The 19,859-nt window shown below is 42.9% G+C and overlaps 1 pseudogene; it reads right to left on the bottom strand.

Annotated features, from left to right (window-relative positions):
* Positions 1-19,859, bottom strand: part of LOC121547771 — a 73,592-nt pseudogene that overhangs the window by 1,645 nt on the left and 52,088 nt on the right.

Consider the following 19,859-nt stretch of genomic DNA (forward strand, 5'->3'; position numbering starts at 1 on the left):
AGGCCTTCACTACACAGAACAACATGGGTTATTGGGTTCAGGCCTTCACTACACAGAACAACATGGGTTATTGGGTTCAGGCCTTTACTTCACTGAATAACATGGGTTTTTGGGTTCAGGCCTTTACTACACAGAACAACATGGGTTATTGGGTTCAGGTCTTCACTACACACAACATGGGTTATTGGGTTCAGGCCTTCACTACACACAACAACATGGGTTATTGTGTTCAGGCCTTCACTACACAGAACAACATGGGATATTGGGTTCAGACCTTCACTGCACACAACATGGGTTATTGGGTTCAGATTTTCACTACACACAACATGGGTTATTGGTTCAGGCCTTTACTACACTGAGCAACATGGGTTATTGGGTTCAGGCCTTCACTACACAGAACAACATGGGTTATTGGGTTCAGGCCTTCACTACACAGAACAACATGGGTTATTGGGTTCAGGCCTTCACTACACAGAACAACATGGGTTATTGGGTTCAGGCCTTCACTACACAGAACAACATGGGTTATTGAGTTCAGGCCTTCACTACACAGAACAACATGGGTTATTGGGTTCAGGCCTTCACTACACAGAACAACATGGGTTATTGAGTTCAGGCCTTCACTACACAGAACAACATGGGTTATTGGGTTCAGGCCTTCACTACACAGAACAACATGGGTTATTGGGTTCAGGCCTTCACTACACAGAACAACATGGGTTATTGGGTTCAGGCCTTCACTACACAGAACAACATGGGTTATTGGGTTCAGGCCTTCACTACACAGTACTCTCAGATGGCACACTATTGCATTCATTTTTGTTAAGTGTGTGTGATCACTGTGGGAATTGAACCCACACTCTTGGTGTCACAACTCTGTCTGTCTGCGCGTGGCATGTGTCAGGTTCAAAGCGAGGCCTGTGTGTGTGTGTGTGTGTGTGTGTGTGTGTGTGTGTGTGTGTGTCAGGGACTTACTAGAGAGCACAGTAGTGAGGAAGATGTAATCAGAGAAGGAGATGAGACCACACTCTCCCAGTGTGACGAAGATACTGTCCTCATCCGCAAACTTCTCCCTCTCCTGGGAAATCTTCTACTCATCATAGAGAGAGAGAGAGAGAGAGAGAGAGAGGGATGGAGAGGGAGAGGTAGAGAGGGAGAGGGAGAGAGGGAGAGAGAGAGAGGTAGAGAGAGAGAGAGAGAGAGAGAGAGAGAGAGAGAGAGAGAGACAGAGAGAGAGAGAGAGAGAGAGAGAGAGAGAGAGAGAGAGAGAGAGAGAGAGAGAGAGAGAGAGAGAGAGAGGGATGGAGAGAGAGAGGTCAGTCCCATGGTGTGTGCAGGGAACCTCCCAGTTCATCAACTGTCTTTTGGTTTTTAGAAATCATATGCATCATGGTGAGTGACCACAGAACACTCTTTCAAAATGGGAGGTTCCTATCGTGTGTGTTACCTGAGGGAGCGCCCCATTCACACAACTCCCCCTCTAACACACACTCCTATAAGGATCATCACAAATGCGCTAACACAATAACACAGTAAAAACAACCATGCAAAGTGCTACAAACACGTGACACGAAGCCATCCAGGCAGAGGAAGGGAGCAGTGAGGAATCACCATTATTCAGTGTACAGTACAGTCGATACAGTATAAAGAGTGACCCCAGTGTTTATAATAACGCAAAGACATCACAGAGAAACATCACACACACAACTTTCAACAGCAGTGTCTTCCTCTTGATATACAACGGAAAGTATTCATGTTGACACATCGACTCACAAGTGAGAGAATCTCAGATTAAGCCTAGTCTTAGACTATTTTTTACATTTACGTGATTTAGCAGACGCTCTTATCCAGAGCGACTTACAGGAGCAATTAGGGTTAAGTGCCTTGCTCAAGGGCACATCGACAGATTTTTCACCTAGTCGGCTCGGGGATTAGAACCAGCGACCTTTCGGTTACTGGCACAACGCTCTTAACCACTAAGCTACCTGCTGCCATAAAGACTAAAAGACTAAAATGTACTTTCAATGTAAATGTCTACTGGACCAGGATAAAGATATAGGTTTTATCCTGGTCCAGTATATTGGCCCATAGACTTTCAAACACAGAGGATAACTCTTACAATCATTGACTTATCAACCACACTCCATTATTAAAGTGGAGTAGCCTTTCCTGCAGTGGCTTGACCAAAGCGCCCTCTAGTGGCCTCATGGGTGGAATGTTATTCATATTTTTTTATAATTTCATAATTAATAAACATTTATTTATTACAGAAAATCCGGTGTTTCTATGTGAAACAGTTTTGCTATATTTAAAGTATTCTGTGATGTATATCATGTGTAATACAAACTCAAAACTGAATACATTTCAACTCTATATCTGACAAGGTACAGGTGTCTTTTTAAGCTCATAACCATGTGTGTGAGGTGTATACTTTTATTTTCAAAGTAGATTTGTTTAAGACTACCCAGAAACACTCTGTGACCCTGATTTAGCCCACTGCAGTAAAAGGTTAAAACATACAAAGCACGGTGATACAGTGTGTCACTAGACTACAGTAATTTTCGGACTATAAGCCGCGCCTTTTTTCCCATTTTTCGACCCTGCGGCTTATATAACGGTGCGGCTAATCTATGGATTTTTAACAGCTAACGGCCACTAGAAGACCTCCTAAATCTATGGGATTTTACAGGTTACAGTCCACCAACTTTAACTCTATGGGCTCTATGACCGGTCCGCGCCCCCCACCTTTAAGCGGCGGGCTCCAGCAGGAAAAGCTGGAGGCCGGAAAAGAGTGAGACAGGTAGCGCGCAAAAGTAAAAGTGGAACCGAGAGTGGTACGAGAGACAGAACGAGAGCAAGACAGACAGACATTACGAGAGCGAGACAGTTTGTCTCTTTCCCGACAATCCCCTCTGTGCACGAACCCTTACATATGGTAATTAAACATTAAAACACCTGCGGCTTATAGTCCAGTGCGGCTTATATATGTACACATCATTCAATATCATTCAATTTAGCTGCTGCGGCTTATACTCCGGTGCGCCTTATCCAGGCTCTGTCGTAGCCGGCCGCGACCGGGAGACCCATGGGGCGGCGTGCAATTGGCCCAGCGTCGTCCAGGGTAGGGGAGGGAATGGCCGGCAGGGATGTAGCTCAGTTGATAGAGCATGGCATTTGCAACGCCAGGGTTGTGGGTTCGATTCCTAAAAAAAATAATGTATGCACTAACTGTAAGTCGCTCGGGATAAGAGCGTCTGCTAAATTACTAAAATGTAAATGTAAATAGTGCGGAAAATACGGTACAGTACAGATCATTCAGTACAGTGTGTCTCTTGACTATACACCACGGAACAGGCCACAGTACAGTGGAGCACAGCTCAAGGACAAAGTTCTCTCTAAAGTGTAAACTATGCTTTCAAAATGAACATCTGGTCCAAAATATTTGAACGACTAAATACTGATTGGGCTTTGAGCTCAGTGCAACACACTGACAGAACACACAGGCCTGTGATCAGGCTATCCAACTAGAGTGGCAGGCCAAATAACCAACCATCTCTCTCTCTCTCTGTCTCTGTCTCTGTCTCTGTCTCTGTCTCTGTCTCTGTCTCTGTCTCTGTCTCTGTCTCTGTCTCTCTCTCTCTCTCTCTACTAACACTTCTCGCTGCTCACTTCCTCACACACACACACAGTCACAAGCTCTCCTACACACACAGGCTGTTTAGCACCATTCTCACACTAACAGAAAATAGAGTGAAATACAGCCTGTTCTGTTCCATGGAGTCTTCTCTTCTCTCTCTCTCTGGAGACTTCACTGTATGGTTCTGTGAGGATGTTGTTAGAACACTCCTCCTCCCTTCATCCTTCCAGCTCTTTCTCTCCCCTGTGGAAGCACAGAGCCAGCCTTTCTCTCCCCTGTGGAAGCAGAGCCAGCCTTTCTCTCCCCTGTGGAAGCACAGAGCCAGCCCTTTCTCTCCCCTGTGGAAGCACAGAGCCAGCTCTTTCTCTCCCCTGTGGAAGCACAGAGCCAGCTCTTTCTCTCCCCTGTGGAAGCACAGAGCCAGCTCTTTCTCTCCCCTGTGGAAGCACAGAGCCAGCTCTTTCTCTCCCCTGTGGAAGCAGAGCCAGCCTTTCTCTCCCCTGTGGAAGCACAGAGCCAGCCTTTCTCTCCCCTGTGGAAGCACAGAGCCAGCTCTTTCTCTCCCCTGTGGAAGCACAGAGCCAGCTCTTTCTCTCCCCTGTGGAAGCACAGAGCCAGCCTTTCTCTCCGGTGGCTGCCCTAATGTGCTGCTGTTTGCCTGAGGCCCCTGTGGAAGCACAGAACCAGGGGCAGCGTCCAACACACTAACTTCCCTCTTTCTCTTCCTCCAATTCTCTCTCTATCTCCGAGCCGACTAGGTGAAAAATCTGTCGATGTGCCCTTGAGCAAGGCACTTAACCCTAATTGCTCCTGTAAGTCGCTCTGGATAAGAGCGTCTGCTAAATGACTAAAAATCTAATCTTATCACACAAATTAACCTGATCATAAACATGAATCAAGGAGCTCCATCCAGTCTAGCCCTCTCTGATACAAACTGGCAGCCTGTGCCATTTCGGCCACAGCCTAACTCTCTATTCTGATAATATGTCTGTAATAATATTAAGTGTAATCCGTGTTTGGCTCCGGTCAGGCTTGACTCAGGCTCAGCTGAATGTGCTTGGGAGACAAAAGATTATTCTGGTTTAGCTGAAATGCTAAGAGGAACTCTAGAGGTACTTGTATTAAATACTCACTCAGAGAGTCCTAGTTTATAACCTTCTCCCTAAGCTTTGTCATGCATTCCAAATGGCGCCCTACTCCTTCTAGTGCACGACTGTTGACCAGGGCACATAGGGCTTCAAAAGTAGTGCACTATGTAGGAAATGGGGTGCCATTTGGAACGCAGCTCTGATCTTCAAATGGAGTGAAATCCCAATTGCTGCAGCGCTGGAGTTAATTAAGTTAGTACTGCCTCCAATGTGTTTGATTGTTTGATAGATTTCCATTGGGATCCCCATTAGCTGTTGAAGAAGCAGCAGCTATTCTTCCTGGGATCCACACAGAACATGACAAAATACAGATCACTAATGGAATAACAACAAGAACACTAAAAACACTACAACTAAAAGAACAATACAACGGTTTGAAAAAGAAGAAAATAAAAGAAATGTATTATTATTATCTCAAACATTCATGAATAAATGTTAATGTGTGTGTTAGTGTGTGCACGTTAGAATGTGGGTGTTAGAGTGTGTGTGTGTGTGTGTGTGTGTGTGTGTGTGTGTCTATTCACAGTCCGCATTGTTTCTTGAGGTGTTGTTTTATCCGTAAAAAAACAACAACTGATTTCACTGATTGCCTGAGTTACCTGAGGAGGAAGAGAATTCCATGTAGTCATTTCATGGCTCTGTACGGTACTGTATGTCTCCCAGCCTCTGCTCTGGACTTGGGGACTGTGAAGAGAGCCCTGATTGCGTGTCTTGTGGTGTATGTATGGGCTTTTGAGTTGTGTTTTAACTGGATGAACAGACAATTTGGTACTTTCAGCATGTCAATACTTCTTACGAAGACCAGCAGTGATGCAGTCAATCTCTCCTTCACTCTGAGCCATGAGAGACTGACATGCATGTTATTGACATTTGCCCATCCGTGTACATTTGAGGGCCAGACGTGCTGCTCTTTTCTGGGTCAGCTGCGTCTTTTATAGGTCCGTTTTTTGCCGCACCTGACCCATACAACTGGGCAAATTATTCAAGATGTGACAAAACCAGAGCTTGCAGGACTAGCTTGGTTGCATGTAATGTTATAAAGCAGAGCATATCTTTATGATAGACAGACCTCTCCCATCTTTACAACAATAGAATCAATTTGCTTTGACCAATGACAGTTTACAATCTAAATGGAACACCAATAGATTTAGCCTCTTCTGTTTGCTCAACAGCCACATCATTCATTACCAGATTCAGCGGAGGTCAGGTACCTAGGGAGTGATTGGTACCAAATACAATGCTTTTGGTTTTAGAGATGTTCAGGACCAGTTTATTACTGGCCACCCATTCCAGAACTGACTGCAGCGGTGTTCAGGGTTGCAGTGATTTTCACTAGCTGTGGTTGCTGACATGTATAGTGTTGAATCATCTGTGTTCATAGACACACAGGCTTTGTTTAATGCTAGTGGCAGATCATTAGTAAGAATAGAAAAAACAGTAGAGGGCCAAGAGAGCGGCCTTGTGGAATACCACACTTTACATGTTTAACAGTACAGTAGCTTCCCGAGTGGCGCAGTGGTCTAAGGCATCGCAGTGCTAGCTGTGCCACTAGAGATCCTGGTTCGAATCCAGGCTCTGTCGTAGCCGGCCGCGACCAATTGGCCCAGGGTAGGGGAGGGAATGGCCGGCAGGGATGTAGCTCAGTTGGTAGAGCATGGCGTTTGCAACGCCAGGGTTGTGGGTTCGATAAAATAATGTATGTGCTAACTGTAAGTCGCTCTGGATAAGAGCGTCTGCTAAATGACTAAAATGTTAATGTAGCTTCCATTAAAGAAAACCCTCTGTGTTCTATTAGATAGATAGCTCAATCTACGAGGTTGAAAAGCCATAAAACACGTTTTTTTCAACAACAGGTTATGGTCAATATTATCAAAGGCTGAACTGAAATATAACAATAAATCGTCTTGTTATGAATTTCTTTCAGCCAATCATCAGTTATTTGTGTCAGTGCAGTGCATGATGAGTGCCCTTCCCTATAAGCGTGCTGAAAGTCAGTTGTTTAAGAGAGGGAGTGAGGAAGAGTAGTTGGAAAAATGGAGAGAGAGTTAGAGAGAAAGATTGAGGGAGTGAGTGAGTGAGTGAGTGAGTGAGTGATTGATTGATTGATTGAGTGAGAGAGGGAGAGAGAAGAGAAAGAGAGAGTGTTACGGATACAGGTATCCTGTGTGTGTTTTTGTGTTGTTCCTCTCCTTCTGCCCTAATCACAGGTGTCCTTTGCGTTCCTGATTGGTGGTCGTTGGGGGTGTCCCACCTGTCCGACATCCGTTCGTCTGCTGATTGCTGAGGTGGACCAATCAGTGGACATTCCTCTGCATTGCACCACCTGTTTCTGGTTTTTCAATCACACATCCTATTGTTTTAAAAGCCAGTCAGTTGTGTTTGCTGAGAGAGACTATTTTTCGTTTGTGAGTATGGATACTGTGGTGTCCTGTTTTTTTGTGTACTCACTCATTTGCTGGTTACTCTGTTTGGTAACTTTGTTGTGTGTTTCTGGGAAAAGGGGGATTTAGCGAGTTGCCCTTGGGCATACATTACCCGTAGGAAGAACATTGTCTAAAAACATTAGTTAGACCTGAGCGGACCACCCACTGTAATTTTTGTATGATTAGCAGTAGCTTAGCGGTTCTTGAGGCAGGCAAGATCAGTTTTTTTTTTTACATTATTGTTTCATTCCTTGGGTCCTGCTCAGCCCTTTTTCCCAAACCTTTACCGTGTGTTCAAAACAAACATCTTGTGTTTGACGGTAGCTTATGGTTGTCAGTGTATTTTCTGTTCTCACTGTTTTCCATGTCACGATTCTAATTTGCATGAATTGTGTTACGGGTCTCTTTTCCATCCCCCCTAGACTTTTAAAGCCACGGGGTTCGTAACGAGAGAGAGAAAGAGAGAGGAACAACGGAAGCCCCACCCAGAACAGCGAGAAGACCTACATCCAGACCACAGCGCCATCACCCCCACCCCAAGCCCCCCACTTCCGCAAAGAGGGCCTCAACATGAAAGTCACACATACGCCCAGGCCGTGAGCAGGCAAACAGGCCCAACCCCCACTCTTACACTAGCCCAAGCCAATGGCATGTACCAGATGCTCAGCAGGCTCTGCTCACAATTACTGGTCTGAGGCCAAACCACACGACTAACAACATTGGACACTTTATGGAACACAAAGCCTTCACTTTCTCATCCTGGAATATCCAAGGCCTGAGGTCATCTGCCTTTGGCCTAAAGAGCAGGGACCCGGACTTCACCAATACATACATAGTTTTTCTACAAGAAAAATAGTATAGAGGAGATGGACCCACTGGTTTCCCTCTAGGTTACAGAGAGCTGGTAGTCCCATCCACCAAACTACCAGGAGTGAAACAGGGAAGAGACTCAGGGGGTATGCTAATTTGGTATAGATCAGCCCTAACCCACTCTATTCAATACAGGAAAATTTTACATCTGGTTAGAAATAAATAAGGAAATGATCTCAGCAGAGAAAAATTTCCTCCTGTGTGCTACCTATATCCCCCCAATAGAATCCCCATACTTTAACGATGACAGCTTCACCGTCCTAGAGGGGGAGATCAACCATTTTCAGGCCCAGGGACATGTACTAGTCTGTGGCGACCTAAATGCCAGAACTGGAAGAGAACCTGACACCCTCAGCACAGAGGGGGACAAACACCTACCTGGAGGTGACAGCATTCCCTCCCCCATATGCCCCCCGAGACACATCACCGACAACATCACCAACAAAAACTGGGCCACAACTCCTGCAGCTCTGTCGCACGCTGGGTTTGTACATAGTCAATGGTAGGCTTCAAGGGGACTCCTACGGTACGTACAAATAGAGCTCATCACTTGATAGCAGTACTGTAGACACAGACCTCAACCCAGAGTCTCTCAGAGCTTTCTCAGAGCCCACTGACACCCCTATCAGACCACAGCCAAATCACAGCCTACTAGAACAGAGCAATACTCAACCATGAGCCATCAAAGCCCAACAAACTGCATGCTATTAAGAAATGCTATAGATGGAAGGAAGATATTGAGAAACCTACCAAAGAAAAAATCCAATCCCTCCTAGACAACTTCCTGGACAAAATGTTTCCCTGCAATAGTGAAGGTGTAAACTTAGCAGTAGAAAGCCTGAACAGTATATTTGCTAACATACACACTTACCCCACCAGACATGCCACCAGGGATCTTTTCACAGTCCCCAGGTCCAGAACAAATTCAAGGAAACGTACAGTATTATACAGAGCCATGAGTGCATGGATCTCCCTTTAATCTTATATAGCGCAAGTGAAGAGCAAACCTGGTTTCAAAAAACAAATAAAACAACACCTCTCGGCACAACGCCTCTCCCACATGTCACCTACTTGTTGTGTGTATGAAAAAATAATGTATGCACTCACTAACTGTAAGTCGCTCTGGATAAGAGCGTCTGCTAAATGACTAAAATTAAAAAATGTGTGTATGTGTAACTGATAGATGGGCACACACACTACATGTTAATGTTTTTAAATGTATATAAATTGCAAAGTATTCTGTAATGTCTTTTTCGTTATGTGTCGAACCCCAGCAAGAATAGCTGTTGCCATTGGCGTTCGGCTAATGGGGATCCTAATAAATCAAATCAAATCATATATTTTTCAGAATTCAAACAGAAACCCTAAGAAAATTAACAGCAATGAGAAATGGTTCGAAGAAGAGAGCAAAAACCGAATCTACAACTCTACGGTCTACAACTCCACAGTCTACAACTCTACAACTCCACGGTCTACAACTCCACGGTCTACAACTCCACAGTCTACAACTCTACAACTCTATGGTCTACAACTACAACTCTACGGTATTCAACTCTACAACTCCAACTCTACGGTCTACAGGTCTACAACGCTACGGTCTACAACTCTACGGTATTCAACTCTACGGTCTACAACTCTACGGTCTACAACTCTACGGTCTACAACTCCACAGTCTACAACTCCACAACTCCACGGTCTACAACTCCACGGTCTACAACTCCACGGTCTACAACTCCACGGTCTACAACTCTACGGTCTACAACTCTACGGTCTACAACTCTACGGTCTACAACGCTACGGTCTACAACTCTACGGTCTACAACTCTACGGTCTACAACTCTACGGTCTACAACTCTACGGTCTACAACTCTACAACTCTACGGTCTACAACTCTACGGTCTACAACTCTACGGTCTACAACTCCACGGTCTACAACTCCACGGTCTACAACTCCACGGTCTACAACTCTACGGTCTACAACTCTACGGTCTACAACTCTACAACTCCACGTCTACAACTCCACGGTCTACAACTCCACGGTCTACAACTCTACGGTCTACAACTCCACAACTCCACGGTCTACAACTCCACGGTCTACAACTCCACGGTCTACAACTCTACGGTCTACAACTCTACGGTCTACAACTCTACGGTCTACAACTCTACGGTCTACAACTCCACGGTCTACAACTCCACGGTCTACAACTCCACGGTCTACAACTCTACGGTCTACAACTCTACGGTCTACAACTCCACGGTCTACAACTCCACAACTCCACGGTCTACAACTCCACGGTCTACAACTCCACGGTCTACAACTCCACGGTCTACAACTCTACGGTCTACAACTCCACGGTCTACAACTCTACGGTCTACAACCTACAACTCTACAACTCTACGGTCTACAACTCTACGGTCTACAACCTACAACTCTACAACTCCACGTCTACAACTCCACGGTCTACAACTCTACAGTTTACAACTCTACAGTTTACAACCTACAACTCTACGGTCTACAACCTACAACTCTACAACTCCACGGTCTACAACTCTACGGTCTACAACTCTACGGTCTACAACTCTACGGTCTACAACTCTACGGTCTACAACTCTACGGTCTACAACTCTACGGTCTACAACTCTACGGTCTACAACTCTACGGTCTACAACTCTACGGTCTACAACTCCACGGTCTACAACTCCACGGTCTACAACTCTACGGTCTACAACTCTACGGTCTACAACTCTACGGTCTACAACTCTACGGTCTACAACTCCACGTCTACAACTCTACAACTCCACGTCTACAACTCCACGGTCTACAACTCCACGGTCTACAACTCCACGGTCTACAACTCCACGGTCTACAACTCCACGGTCTACAACTCCACGGTCTACAACTCCACGGTCTACAACTCCACGGTCTACAACTCTACGGTCTACAACTCTACGGTCTACAACTCTACAACTCTACGGTCTACAACTCTACGGTCTACAACTCCACGGTCTACAACTCTACAACTCTACGGTCTACAACTCTACGGTCTACAACTCTACGGTCTACAACTCCACGTCTACAACTCCACGGTCTACAACTCTACGGTCTACAACTCCACGTCTACAACTCCACGGTCTACAACTCTACGGTCTACAACTCTATGGTCTACAACTCTACGGTCTACAACTCTACGGTCTACAACTCCACGTCTACAACTCTACGGTCTACAACTCCACGGTCTACAACTCTACAGTTTACAACTCCACTGTCTACAACCTACAACTCTACGGTCTACAACTCTACGGTCTACAACTCTACGGTCTACAACTCTACGGTCTACAACTCTACGGTCTACAACTCTACGGTCTACAACTCTACGGTCTACAACTCTACAACTCTTCCAAAGCAGGTCAAATACCAGACTAGCAAAAGGCAAGCTAGTAGATTTATGGTTCTGTTTCAGGATGAGATCAGTTCTGGTTTTCTCTGTCAGTGTGCGTGCGCGTGTGTGTGCGTGCGCGTGTGTGTGTGTGTGTGTGTGTGTGTGTGTGTGTGCATGTTTTCTCTACAGTGTATTGTCCTCTGGGCTCAGCAATACAGAGAATAGAGAGATGGCTGATTTATTCTGGGCTATGTGTGAATGTGTGTGTCTGGGCTGTCTGCCTGGCTCGGAACATGAAAGACCAGCCTGTCGGGCTGTGTGGAAAAGAGTGTGTGTTGCTAGGCTATTCCTGAATGCTCTCATCTTCAAGGCACAAAGAGACTCTCCTGGGTTCTGACTGTCTGAGCCACAACAGACCTGCACCCGATGCAGTGTGTATCCACACAGACAGACACACAGAGAGAGAGAGAGAGAAAGAGAGAGAGAGGGAGGGAGAGAGAGAGAGAGAGAGAGAGAGAGAGAGAGAGAGAGAGAGACCATTATAATCCAGTGAAATGGATCTGAGTAGTTCTGTGTCTTTGTGCAGGCTGTCCTGTCTGTGTGGTGAGGGGGAGTCTCTGTGGTGTGGGGGAGTCTCTGTGGTGTTGGGGTAACTATGGAATGAGAGAGACATTTTGAGATATGGGGAATCCAACAGATAGAACATTGACAGATGTGGAGTCTAAAGAGAAATCATTTAAAAAGGACCTGATTGGCTTATTGTAGGGAGCCCCAGGTAGAGACAGCCAGTCATAGAATGCTGGTTCTGAACATACAGATTTAAAGGTAGACTCAGGGAAATGAGGTAGACACGAGCAGCACCGCAGATATTGAGATGAGCGAGTAGCAATACTTCGCTCTCACACTGATATTACTGGCTGAAAGCTCTGATATTACAGATATTATGGTCTGAAAGCTCTGATCACATTGATATTACAGATATTACTGGCTGAAAGCTCTGATGGTTCTGATATTACATATATTATTGGCTGAAAGCTCTGATCGCGTTGATATTACAGATATTACTGGCTGAAATCTCTGATCGCGTTGATATTACAGATATTACTGGCTGAAAGCTCTGATGGTTCTGATATTACAGATATTATTGGCTGAAAGCTCTGATCGCGTTGATATTACAGATATTACTGGCTGAAATCTCTGATCGCGTTGATATTACAGATATTACTGGCTGAAAGCTCTGATGGTTCTGATATTACAGATATTACTGGCTGAAAGTTCTGATGGTTCTGATATTACAGATATTACTGGCTGAAAGCTCTGATGGTTCTGATATTACAGAAATTACTGGCTGAAAGCTCTGATGGTTCTGATATTACAGATATTACTGGCTGAAAGCTCTGATGGTTCTGATATTACAGATATTACTGGCTGAAAGCTCTGATGGTTCTGATATTACAGATATTACTGTCTGAAAGCTCTGATGGTTCTGATATTACTGGCTGAAAGCTCTGATCGCGTTGATATTACAGATATTACTGGCTGAAAGCTCTGATCGCGTTGATATTACAGATATTACTGGCTGAAAGCTCTGACGGTTCTGATATTACAGATATTACTGGCTGAAAGCTCTGATGGTTCTGATATTACTGGCTGAAAGCTCTGATCGCGTTGATATTACAGATATTACTGGCTGAAAGCTCTGATCGCGTTGATATTACAGATATTACTGGCTGAAAGCTCTGATCGCGTTGATATTACAGATATTACTGGCTGAAAGCTCTGACGGTTCTGATATTACAGATATTACTGGCTGAAAGCTCTGATGGTTCTGATATTACAGATATTACTGGCTGAAAGCTCTGATGGTTCTGATATTACAGATATTACTGGCTGAAAGCTCTGATGGTTCTGATATTACAGATATTACTGGCTGAAATATCTGATGGTTCTGATATTACAGATATTACTGGCTGAAAGCTCTGATGGTTCTGATATTACAGATATAACTGGCTGAAAGCTCTGATCGCGTTGATATTACAGATATTACTGGCTGAAAGCTCTGACGGTTCTGATATTACAGATATTACTGGCTGAAAGCTCTGATGGTTCTGATATTACAGATATTACTGGCTGAAAGCTCTGATCGCGTTGATATTACAGATATTACTGGCTGAAAGCTCTGATATTACAGATATTACTGGCTGAAAGCTCTGAGAGCGTTGATATTACAGATATTACTGGCTGAAAGCTCTGATCGCGTTGATATTACAGATATTACTGGCTGAAAGCTCAGAGCGTTGATATTACAGATATTACTGGCTGAAAGCTCTGATCGCATTGATATTACAGATATTACTGGCTAAAAGCTCTGAGAGCGTTGATATTACAGATATTACTGGCTGAAAGCTCTGAGAGCGTTGATATTACAGATATTACTGGCTGAAAGCTCTGATCGTGTTGATATTACAGATATTACAGGCTGAAAGCTCTGAGAGCGTTGATATTACAGCTATTACTGGCTGAAAGCTCTGATGGTTCTGATATTATAGATATTACTGGCTGAAAGCTCTGATCGTGTTGATATTACAGATATTACTGGCTGAAAGCTATGATGGTTCTGATATTACAGATATTACTGGCTGAAAGCTCTGATGGTTCTGATATTACAGATATTACTGGCTGAAAGCTCTGATCGCGTTGATATTACAGCTATTACTGGCTGAAAGCTCTGATGGTTCTGATATTATAGATATTACTGGCTGAAAGCTCTGATCGTGTTGATATTACAGATATTACTGGCTGAAAGCTCTGATGGTTCTGATATTACAGATATTACTGAATGAAAGCTCTGATGGTTCTGATATTACAGATATTACTGGCTGAAAGCTCTGAGAGCGTTGATATTACAGATATTACTGGCTGAAAGCTCTGATGGTTCTGATATTACAGATATTACTGGCTGAAAGCTCTGATCGCGTTGATATTACAGATATTACTGGCTGAAAGCTCTGATGGTTCTGATATTACAGATATTACTGGCTGAAAGCTCTGATCGCGTTGATATTACAGATATTACTGGCTGAAAGCTCTGATGGTTCTGATATTACAGATATTACTGGCTGAAAGCTCTGACGGTTCTGATATTACAGATATAACTGGTTGAAAGCTCTGATGGTTCTGATATTACAGATATTACTGGCTGAAAGCTCTGAGAGCGTTGATATTACAGATATTACTGGCTGAAAGCTCTGATGGTTCTGATATTACAGATATTACTGGCTGAAAGCTCTGATCGCGTTGATATTACAGATATTACTGGCTGAAAGCTCTGAGAGCGTTGATATTACTGGCTGAAAGCTCTGATGGTTCTGATATTACAGATATTACTGGCTGAAAGCTCTGATCGCGTTGATATTACAGATATTACTGGCTGAAAGCTCTGAGAGCGTTGATATTACAGATATTACTGGCTGAAAGCTCTGATGGTTCTGATATTACAGATATTACTGGCTGAAAGCTCTGATCGCGTTGATATTACAGATATTACTGGCTGAAAGCTCTGATGGTTCTGATATTACAGATATTACTGGCTGAAAGCTCTGATCGCGTTGATATTACAGATATTACTGGCTGAAAGCTCTGATGGTTCTGATATTACAGATATTACTGGCTGAAAGCTCTGATGGTTCTGATATTACAGATATTACTGGCTGAAAGCTCTGATCGCGTTGATATTACAGATATTACTGGCTGAAAGCTCTGATGGTCCTGATATTGCAGATATTACTGGCTGAAAGCTCTGACGGTTCTGATATTACAGATATAACTGGTTGAAAGCTCTGATGGTTCTGATATTACAGATATTACTGGCTGAAAGCTCTGATCGCGTTGATATTACAGATATTACTGGCTGAAAGCTCTGATGGTTCTGATATTACAGATATTACTGGCTGAAAGCTCTGATCGCGTTGATATTACAGATATTACTGGCTGAAAGCTCTGATGGTTCTGATATTACAGATATTACTGGCTGAAAGCTCTGATGGTTCTGATATTACAGATATTACTGGCTGAAAGCTCTGATCGCGTTGATATTACAGATATTACTGGCTGAAAGCTCTGATCGCGTTGATATTACTGGCTGAAAGCTCTGATGGTTGTGATATTACAGATATTACTGGTTGAAACCTCTGGTTCTGATATTACTGGCTGAAAGCTCTAATCGCGTTGATATTACAGATATTACTGGCTGAAAGCTCTGATGGTTCTGATATTACAGATATTACTGGCTGAAAGCTCTGATCGCGTTGATCTTACAGATATTACTGGCTGAAAGCTCTGATGGTTCTGATATTACAGATATTACTGGCTGAAAGCTCTGATGGTTCTGATATTACAGATATTACTGGCTGAAAGCTCTGATCGCGTTGATATTACAGATATTACTGGCTGAAAGCTCTGATGGTTCTGATATTACAGATATTACTGGCTGAAAGCTCTGATGGTTCTGATATTACAGATATTACTGGCTGAAAGCTCTGATCGCGTTGATCTTACAGATATTACTGGCTGAAAGCTCTGATGGTTCTGATATTACAGATATTACTGGCTGAAAGCTCTGATGGTTCTGATATTACAGATATTACTGGCTGAAAGCTCTGATCGCGTTGATCTTACAGATATTACTGGCTGAAAGCTCTGATGGTTCTGATATTACAGATATTACTGGCTGAAAGCTCTGATGGTTCTGATATTACAGATATTACTGGCTGAAAGCTCTGATCGCGTTGATCTTACAGATATTACTGGCTGAAAGCTCTGATGGTTCTGATATTACAGATATTACTGGCTGAAAGCTCTGATGGTTCTGATATTACAGATATTACTGGCTGAAAGCTCTGATCGCGTTGATATTACAGATATTACTGGCTGAAAGCTCTGATGGTTCTGATATTACAGATATTACTGGCTGAAAGCTCTGATGGTTCTGATATTACAGATATTACTGGCTGAAAGCTCTGATGGTTCTGATATTACAGATATTACTGGCTGAAAGCTCTGATAATTCTGATAGTACAGATATTACTGGCTGAAAGCTCTGATATTACAGATATTACTGGCTGAAAGCTCTGATGGTTCTGATATTACAGATATTACTGGCTGAAAGCTCTGATCGCGTTGATATTACAGATATTACTGGCTGAAAGCTCTGATATTACAGATATTACTGGCTGAAAGCTCTGAGAGCGTTGATATTACAGATATTACTGGCTGAAAGCTCTGATCGCGTTGATATTACTGGCTGAAAGCTCTGATGGTTCTGATATTACAGATATTACTGGCTGAAATCTCTGATCGCGTTGATATTACAGATATTACTGGCTGAAAGCTCTGATGGTTCTGATATTACAGATATTACTGGCTGAAATCTCTGATCGCGTTGATATTACAGATAGTACTGGCTGAAAGCTCTGATGGTTCTGATATTACAGATATTACTGGCTGAAAGCTCTGATGGTTCTGATATTACAGATATTACTGGCTGAAAGCTCTGATGGTTCTGATATTACAGATATTACTGGCTGAAAGCTCTGATTGTTCTGATATTACAGATATTACTGGCTGAAAGCTCTGATGGTTCTGATATTACAGATATTACTGGCTGAAAGCTCTGATCGCGTTGATATTACAGATATTACTGGCTGAAAGCTCTGATGGTTCTGATATTACAGATATTACTGGCTGAAAGCTCTGATCGCGTTGATATTACAGATATTACTGGCTGAAAGCTCTGATTGTTCTGATATTACAGATATTACTGGCTGAAAGCTCTGATGGTTCTGATATTACAGATATTACTGGCTGAAAGCTCTGATCGCGTTGATATTACAGATATTACTGGCTGAAAGCTCTGATGGTTCTGATATTACAGATATTACTGGCTGAAAGCTCTGATCGCGTTGATATTACAGATATTACTGGCTGAAAGCTCTGATGGTTCTGATATTACAGATATTACTGGCTGAAAGCTCTGATCGCGTTGATATTACAGATATTACTGGCTGAAAGCTCTGATCGCGTTGATATTACAGATATTACTGGCTGAAAGCTCTGATGGTTCTGATATTACAGATATTACTGGCTGAAAGCTCTGACGGTTCTGATATTACAGATATTACTGGCTGAAAGCTCTGATCGCGTTGATATTACAGATATTACTGGCTGAAAGCTCTGATGGTTGTGATATTACAGATATTACTGGTTGAAACCTCTGGTTCTGATATTACTGGCTGAAAGCTCTGATCGCGTTGATATTACAGATATTACTGGCTGAAAGCTCTGATGGTTCTGATATTACAGATATTACTGGCTGAAAGCTCTGATGGTTCTGATATTACAGATATTACTGGCTGAAAGCTCTGATCGCGTTGATCTTACAGATATTACTGGCTGAAAGCTCTGATGGTTCTGATATTACAGATATTACTGGCTGAAAGCTCTGATGGTTCTGATATTACAGATATTACTGGCTGAAAGCTCTGATCGCGTTGATCTTACAGATATTACTGGCTGAAAGCTCTGATGGTTCTGATATTACAGATATTACTGGCTGAAAGCTCTGATGGTTCTGATATTACAGATATTACTGGCTGAAAGCTCTGATCGCGTTGATCTTACAGATATTACTGGCTGAAAGCTCTGATGGTTCTGATATTACAGATATTACTGGCTGAAAGCTCTGATGGTTCTGATATTACAGATATTACTGGCTGAAAGCTCTGATCGCGTTGATCTTACAGATATTACTGGCTGAAAGCTCTGATGGTTCTGATATTACAGATATTACTGGCTGAAAGCTCTGATGGTTCTGATATTACAGATATTACTGGCTGAAAGCTCTGATCGCGTTGATATTACAGATATTACTGGCTGAAAGCTCTGATGGTTCTGATATTACAGATATTACTGGCTGAAAGCTCTGATGGTTCTGATATTACAGATATTACTGGCTGAAAGCTCTGATGGTTCTGATATTACAGATATTACTGGCTGAAAGCTCTGATAATTCTGATAGTACAGATATTACTGGCTGAAAGCGTGTCTGATATTACAGATATTACTGGCTGAAAGCTCTGATGGTTCTGATATTACAGATATTACTGGCTGAAAGCTCTGATCGCGTTGATATTACAGATATTACTGGCTGAAAGCGATGGTCTGATATTACAGATATTACTGGCTGAAAGCTCTGAGAGCGTCTGATATTACAGATATTACTGGCTGAAAGCTCTGATCGCGTTGATATTACTGGCTGAAAGCTCTGATGGTTCTGATATTACAGATATTACTGGCTGAAATCTCTGATCGCGTTGATATTACAGATATTACTGGCTGAAAGCTCTGATGGTTCTGATATTACAGATATTACTGGCTGAAATCTCTGATCGCGTTGATATTACAGATAGTACTGGCTGAAAGCTCTGATGGTTCTGATATTACAGATATTACTGGCTGAAAGCTCTGATGGTTCTGATATTACAGATATTACTGGCTGAAAGCTCTGATGGTTCTGATATTACAGATATTACTGGCTGAAAGCTCTGATTGTTCTGATATTACAGATATTACTGGCTGAAAGCTCTGATGGTTCTGATATTACAGATATTACTGGCTGAAAGCTCTGATCGCGTTGATATTACAGATATTACTGGCTGAAAGCTCTGATGGTTCTGATATTACAGATATTACTGGCTGAAAGCTCTGATCGCGTCTGATATTACAGATATTACTGGCTGAAAGCTCTGATTGTTCTGATATTACAGATATTACTGGCTGAAAGCTCTGATGGTTCTGATATTACAGATATTACTGGCTGAAAGCTCTGATCGCGTTCTGATATTACAGATATTACTGGTTGAAAGCTCTGATGGTTCTGATATTACAGATATTACTGGCTGAAAGCTCTGATCGCGTTGATATTACAGATATTACTGGCTGAAAGCTCTGATGGTTCTGATATTACAGATATTACTGGCTGAAAGCTCTGATCGCGTTGATATTACAGATATTACTGGCTGAAAGCTCTGATCGCGTTGATATTACAGATATTACTGGCTGAAAGCTCTGATGGTTCTGATATTACAGATATTACTGGCTGAAAGCTCTGACGGTTCTGATATTACAGATATTACTGGCTGAAAGCTCTGATCGCGTTGATATTACAGATATTACTGGCTGAAAGCTCTGATGGTTGTGATATTACAGATATTACTGGTTGAAACCTCTGGTTCTGATATTACTGGCTGAAAGCTCTGATCGCGTTGATATTACAGATATTACTGGCTGAAAGCTCTGATGGTTCTGATATTACAGATATTACTGGCTGAAAGCTCTGATCGCG

The sequence above is a fragment of the Coregonus clupeaformis genome, chromosome 31 (assembly GCF_020615455.1).
Source record: "Coregonus clupeaformis isolate EN_2021a chromosome 31, ASM2061545v1, whole genome shotgun sequence".
NCBI lineage: Eukaryota > Metazoa > Chordata > Actinopteri > Salmoniformes > Salmonidae > Coregonus > Coregonus clupeaformis.